Raw genomic sequence first — 6,923 nt, 5'->3', positions numbered from 1 at the left:
CCCCCCATCCACTCCGCTGGTCGCTGGAGACGCTGGAATGCCGTTGTTCTCCATAGATAAGGGATGCGGCCGGTCCTCCGGGTAACCTTCATACTCTGGCTGGAGCTGGAGGAGTCGTCTTCCCGCAGCCAAGGAGGGCGAGGACGTGACCGCGAAAGAATGAGCAGCAGTACGGCACGAAAGCAGGGGAGAGACAGAGAGACACCAAGAGAGAGTGAGAAGATCTTCTCGACACAGAGTTTTCCGGTCAAGTATTTTCCCGGGGGTCTTCGGAATTTGCTGACGTACGGACGGACGGAGCGTGGAGTACAGTCATGTGGAGATCGTAAACGAGGAGGCCTACCTTTATAGCTCGTACTTCTGTAACTTTCTTGTACCCTATTCTGTGCGGAAATAACTATACTCCAGTAACACTATTTGTTTTTCGTGTCTGTCCCCTCCGAGCTAGGCCAACCTAACATAAAACAAACTTAAAACATCAAGAATGAAGCAGCACAGTGCCCCAGCCCCTGACGCCCGATGACTCCAGGGTAGGCCACCGGCTCAAAAACAGTGGCCGATTTTTGCCTACCCACCAGGCGCTTCAACCGATCCAGAATACCTTTCGGAATCCTTGTGCCCTCCTGCATGTTTCATCCCGTGAAGCCATGCATTTGGTCTATTGCGCGGTAGACAGGGCAATCATTTTTTTTTCGTTTAACGTAACAGAAAAGTAGGACAACAAATGTAGAGATATTGTATTGGAGTGTTAATCCTTACTGCAGTGTCGGTCTTTCAGCCCTAACAACAGCCACGGCCTGCCCCTCACCCCAGAGTAAGCCCCCTGCCCGCCCCGCTGTCCCGCTCAGCATCGGCCCCTCCTTCCGCGCGCAGACCAACCTCCGCTTGCCGCAGTGACGCAGCGCTGCCGCTGGGGCGCCCGCAGGGTAGGCAGCCCAACCGACTCCAGCGTCGGTCAGTCTGCCCAGGCACGGGCGCTACTGCGAAGGGAGGGGGCAGAGAGGGGCTGAGAGTCTGTCCTTCTCGAACATTATACCGCGGATGACCTTGGCAGATGAGCACTGCAGCCGGGGATGAAAACGGACAGTGGGAGGAGGGTGGAAAGGGGGAGCAAGAGGGTGGGGTATCAAAACGACAGAGCGAGAGAAAGAGGGAAAGGGAGAGAGAGAGACAGAGAGAGAGAGAGAGAGAGAGAGAGAGAGAGAGAGAGAGAGAGAGAGAGAAATGGGGGCGCGGCGCCAAGGGCTTCCTGTGACTATCGCTGAATAGCAGATCGATGGCCAAAGTAGTCCGACATGGCAGAGGGCCTTCCTAACATGCCGCTGCAGTAGCAGCCGCCAGCGGCACTGTCATGTGCATGTGCATTTTTATTTTAGCGCAGCCAGGCTGTCTACAAAGCTCTGCATTGGAAAAATAACAACTCTGCTCCACTGAAAAAACTAACGTGACATATGTCACGTTTCTTATGCACTCTCCAGAGAGAACGTTTCCTGATGAACTCTCCCTGTGATGCCCCTGTCCCTTTACACCGATGAGAAAGCATCATGAAACGTTCTTTCCTGAGAGAGCGTGACCACGTGTGACGCATGTCACACTTGTCTTTTCCAGTGTGAAACAAGAATACAAGATAATCAAACACATTAAGTGCGAAAGGCAACCCTACCGAACCCTGTCCGGCTGCCACAGTCTCATAGCCATCGCCTTAATGTGTTGGCACGACCGGATGATGGCGTCTATAGATTCCCTGGCCCACATGTGACCGCAACCACATCATTGGACGACAAGTGCTGCCTGTGGCACCACATCCAGAGCGGTGGTAATCAAGCCCGTAAGGCACCTGCAGCAGGGCAAGTCAACCTCCTCCGACGACTTCTCCACCTTTCAGTCTTTCCTACACCCAGAAAAAAATACATTACATTTTTATAACGCCATGGTGGTTTCGTTGGTGCAAAGTGAATTTTGTCCTTGGGCCTTTTGATCGAAGGAAAGTTAAGACTGTAGTCCTTTGTTCGGCAGCTAATTTCCCACCTGTAAATTAAGGGAACATCTTTCAATCACAGTCAAAATGTCCTCTGGATCAACGGGATCACTTTTTGACCGTACCTTTTCCTGTGTGTACTCGTCCGTGTGCTTCTCGTCTTTTCTCATCTTCCTCCCCCCCTCGGCATGTTTTTCTTTTCCTCCTCCCTCCCCCTCTTCCCCCGCGCGTCATGGGTTATTGACACAAATGCCTTCCCGTGCTCGGCCACCGATTTGGCACCGAGTACTCATCATCGGTGAAGCGGCGGGTACCCAAAGTCATCGCGGTGAGCCGGGACGGACGGGGGGAGGGGGGGGGTGAAGGTCGCGGCGAGCGGGCGGCGCAGGAGGATGGGAGAGAGGGGAGGAGAGAGGAGCCAACCTGCTCCTGCCCTCCCACGGATGCTGGCGGACTTACGGGGTCCCCCCGTCACACGAGCATCAGGAGGACCAGGAAGCGAGGGCGCTGGCGCCGAGGGTAGGAGGGCCACCCGCAAGGTGCGCGCGTCACCGGGTTGCCTACCCCGTTGACCGCAGGGGTCGTAGCTCGAGGGCAACGGGGCAGGGCACGGCGGGTAAAGCTACCGCGGCAGTGACGTCATCGCATTGCGCACCCCGCGGGGCAAGGAGTCATAGTGATAGCTTAAGACAGATGTGCGAGGACCAGGCAGGAATAGAGCCGAACCCGGAGCAGGCGGCGCCCGGGAGACATCTTGAAAGAGACAATCACCTGACGTCAACCGCCGGCGGCTGTGGGGGGTCGCCTGGTGCCTCCTGCACTAATACGAGGAGGAGCGGTGCAGCGCGCGCGGGGCTGTTCGAGGAAGCTGTGAGAAGAAGAAGGCTGCGCGCCGGCTCCACTACAATGGGCCGTAACGGGAGGGCTTTACTGGGGAAGAGGACTTGTCAACGGCAAGGCCCGCGGCATGCCGGGCGGACTCGGGCTCAGCCTGGCCGCTCAGCGCCGCTCAGCCTCTGGAGCGGGGCAAGGAGCAGCGACTAGTAGACTGACCGGGTCACATGAAACGAGCTCACGAGTCCGTCTGTCCTTGCCGCTCCTCCGAGTAAGTGAGAGAGTGAGTGAGCGCGTATGCGTGTGTGTGTATGCGAGGGAGAGAAAGAGTGACAGAGCGGGAAGAGCGACTGAGTGAGAGAGAGTGTGTGCGAGAGAGATATAGAGGGATAGCGTCAGTGGTGTGGCCTGCTCGGCCGGGCCACGGCGACCGCGGCCCTGGGTTATCAGGAACCGGGAATGGGATGGGGCGCTGGGACTGGGCTGCTGCCGCCGGCTGCTGCGGCTGCGGCTGTACTTGCGTGTCGAGGTCAGTCCCACCGCCGCGCCGCTCGACGGAGCCGCCGAATGTCAAGTGATCATACATATCCCACTCGGAAGTGAGGTGAAATGATGATGGAGCCACTCCGAGGCAATATCGCAGGAGACAGAAAAGGAGGGGGGGGACTATCGATACAAAAAAAATGGAATAAAAATAGGATGCAATAACCAAGTGAGCAGGTGGTGTTGTACACAGTACACGCTTGACAACGTCGCATGCTGCCGCTGCGTCCTGGAAATTCCACGCGAGACCAGCTTGCTGCTTTCTTCCTCGCGTGGTCGCGAGCGGAGCGTGGAGGGCAGTGGCTCCGTCATTAGAGTGTCGCCATGCCAATGGAGAGCCCTGCCGGCCCTGCCCCCGCGAGATGACTCATTCGGACCGGCCTCTGTCTCTGTCGGTCTCTCTCTCTCTCTCTCTCTCTCTCTCTCTCTCTCTCTCTCTCTCCTCTCGCGGTTCTCGATTATCGGGTTAGCAGTTCTACTGCTGGGGCTGATTAGTTCGCCGCGTTGCCGCGCGCCGTGCCCCCGCTGGGCTGGGCTGGTCGTTGCTCAAGAAAGACGCTCGTAATTATTTCTTTGGTCGCGTGGCGTGGCGTGGCGTGGCGCGGCGGATGGTGTGCCGGCCGGGGCTGCACAGGCTCAGGTGCTCGGGGCGGCGCGGGGCGGCGACGGGAAGCTCAAGTTAGGACCGTCCGGCCGACCGCACGTGCGAGAGAAGTACTGCTCACTCCGTCTCTCTCGTACGCACGTGCGCGCCCTGCAGTGGTACGACGAAAGGGTGTGGAAGAAAAGAGAAAAGGACGGGAAAGAGGGGAAGGGGAATGGGGGGCAAAGCCGAAAAGCGACACCTTCCTGCCCGAGGGACCGCGCGCGCGGACAGAGCAACGCGATAGTGCTGACTGTCTTGGTCGCGCGCCGCTTCGTATGCGAGTGTGTTAGTCCACAGCTAAAAAGTGGTGAGGAGAGGCACGTTACAGTGTCGTCCAGGTGGCAGCCTATGGGGACCATCCAGACAGTGTACGACGTGCTTCGTTTGCCGTTACGAGACTGTCAAGTTTAGCCCATGCAAGCTCCCATAGCGCCTTGTAGGTAGGCAACATTCTTGACTGCGGCGCATGCGTGTACCGCGGGGTAGCCTACCCCGAGACTCGCAGGCGCCGAGCTCCCGAAGAATGAACCTAAGAACAACGGAGGTACTTTCTGGACGATCCCTATGGGTCTGAGGAGTTGGCCAATGTCAAACAACTAGTACTGTGTATCGCACACATTTAAAAATCATGTTGAATCTCTTAGTCTATGCACACGACTGTATCTCACTCACACCACATGTGTATGACTGCATTTTTTCTGTGTTTTTTCTCGGGGGGGGGGGGAATCTTTTTTTTACTCGTCGAGTGGTGAAGTGGAGAGACGCCAGTACACCAGCCGCACGCACTCTTGACTCCTTTTTTTACTTTTTCTCTCTGTCTCTTTCTCTCGCGGGCGGGCCCGGCGAGGTGCAGCGGCCTCTTCCTCCGGCGGCGCGGCGGTGGGGCGGCGGGTTGCGTTCTGTACCACCTTGACACGGTGGGCCCGCGGCCAGCGCCGGCACCAGCCCGAGCAGTGGCGCTGGGCCGCGCTGGGGCTGCATGGGTCGCCTCCAAAAGACACAGAGAGGCGCGCGGAGAGGCGCTCTCTCGGCGGCGTATGTATGTAGGCGTGAGCTGCACCAGCGACACCGCACGACTCCTCGCGGTTTGCACACAACGCAGACGTGCTCTAATGGGAGAAGTGCCGCGACGCATGTGACAACAAGGAAGCAGCAACTCCGAGCAGGGGGGAAAAACATACCTAAAAATGAAAATACAAGCTGGGGCATGGCTGCAGGAGGAGGACGGAGGCAAGGAGAGAAAAATGTACTCGGGAGAGATGCACGCGGCCGCCGCCGCCGGAAGTCGAAAAGTACGACGAGTTCGGGCGCGCCAGGCGTGCGGAGCAGAGCGGGGAGTGGCCGGGTATGGGATGGGTACTTACGGCCGGCAGCGGGTACCTCAGGTGCGTCGGTACCGGCCAAGCAGACCGCAGCCCCCTCCCGTCCCCCTCTCGCTGCTGCTGCTACTGCTCCCTCCAGCAGCAGCTCCTTGCGCACGGAAGGCAGAGGGTACCTTCACGCGGTACCCTTCCCACCCGTCTGTCTGTCTCTCTCACGCCACGTGGTTCTCACACTTTGGCGTGCAGCCGCCGCCACCGCCGCGTCTGCTACCGGCGGACAACGTCTGATGAATAAGAAATTGATCGAAAGTCCCGCGGCGGTGGCGAGGCGTAGCGTAGCGTCGAGGGGGGGCGTCGCGACGCCGATTAATTAGCATTTCAGATGCGGCGCGAGCTCGACGCAGCGCGCGGCGTGGGAGGGGAGGGGGAGGTAGGGGAGGGGGGCAGCGTTCGCCAACCCTCGTATGCAAAGGCGAGTGCGTCAGCGACAGCGGGCGGCCGGGCCACTCCGGCGTCGACAGGCAGTTATCAGGGTTCCCTGCTCTGCTGCTGAACTCACAGCTTTGGCCAGCTTACCCGAGGGGGAGAGAGACTGACTGGCTGCTCGGTCAGCGAGAGAGATGAGGGGGGAGGGGGTCGTGTCAGCGCTGCACACCTCCCCTCCCTTCAATCACTAGAAATGTACCTGCTCGGGTAGAGGCGTGGCATTTACTTGCCCGAAAAAAACCCAATAAGAACATTATAATCCGGCCCATTTGAGCTGTTTGTGCGAATCTAGCGTACGCAGGCAAGGGTGCGGCCCAGCTCTGGTGCATCTCTAAAAAGAAAGCCCAGTGTAAGGCAACCATCGCGAGTTTTATTTTCGAATGTCCGGAATGGGCGGCGAGCGCTGCTGTGTGTTTTCCTTCGCCGTACCCAAGTCAGAAGAGCGGTTGGCTGGGCCGGGCCGGGTCGCTTTTGTATCACAGCTGGCCGGGCCGGCGGCCGCCCCGGGCTGCACCCCGTGCAGTGCGTGCAGCACGTGTCCACACGCGCCCCCACCGCCACGCCACGCCGCGCCGCGGAAATCGATATTGCCGAGCCGAGCACGCCGTCGCGGGCGAGCCGAGCGGGACGGGTCGAGCTGAGCCGGGCCGGGCCACAGCCGGGCTGGGCCGGGGCAGAGAGGGGTGGCTCACGGCTGGGGGTGGGTGGTGGTGGTGGCCTGCTGGGGGAGGAGGAAAGGGGTGGGCTGTCATGCACAAAGAACGTGACGTCATCATCGCAGGCCGAACATGTTTGATCGAAGCCTGGCTGCTCAAGTTTTAAAAGGCGGCCTTAACCGACGATGATGAAGGAGGGCACATCTTAAGCACGAGTCGAAGAAGGGTCGTGAGCGACGCGCAACAGTCGCGGACTGCAGCCAAACGCACGCGTCGGCACGAGCCGTAGGCTCGTGTGCCACGCGGGCACCGGGCGCTTGTGCTTGAGGAGGGTGGAGGAAAGTTTAAGCGTCGCCGTTAAGCACGTCGACTGCACAGCACGGGCCAGGGGCGCGCTGTCACTACGCCCCGAGCTTCCAAAACAAAGCCAGAGCTTCACAGCTGGCGTTCGGAACCTC

Source organism: Frankliniella occidentalis, unplaced genomic scaffold, assembly GCF_000697945.3.
Source record: "Frankliniella occidentalis isolate FOCC.00 unplaced genomic scaffold, Focc_3.1 Scaffold17, whole genome shotgun sequence".
Classification (NCBI taxonomy): Eukaryota; Metazoa; Arthropoda; class Insecta; order Thysanoptera; family Thripidae; genus Frankliniella; species Frankliniella occidentalis.
The sequence above is the reverse complement of the archived record's forward strand: the minus strand, read 5'-3'. Positions refer to the sequence as shown.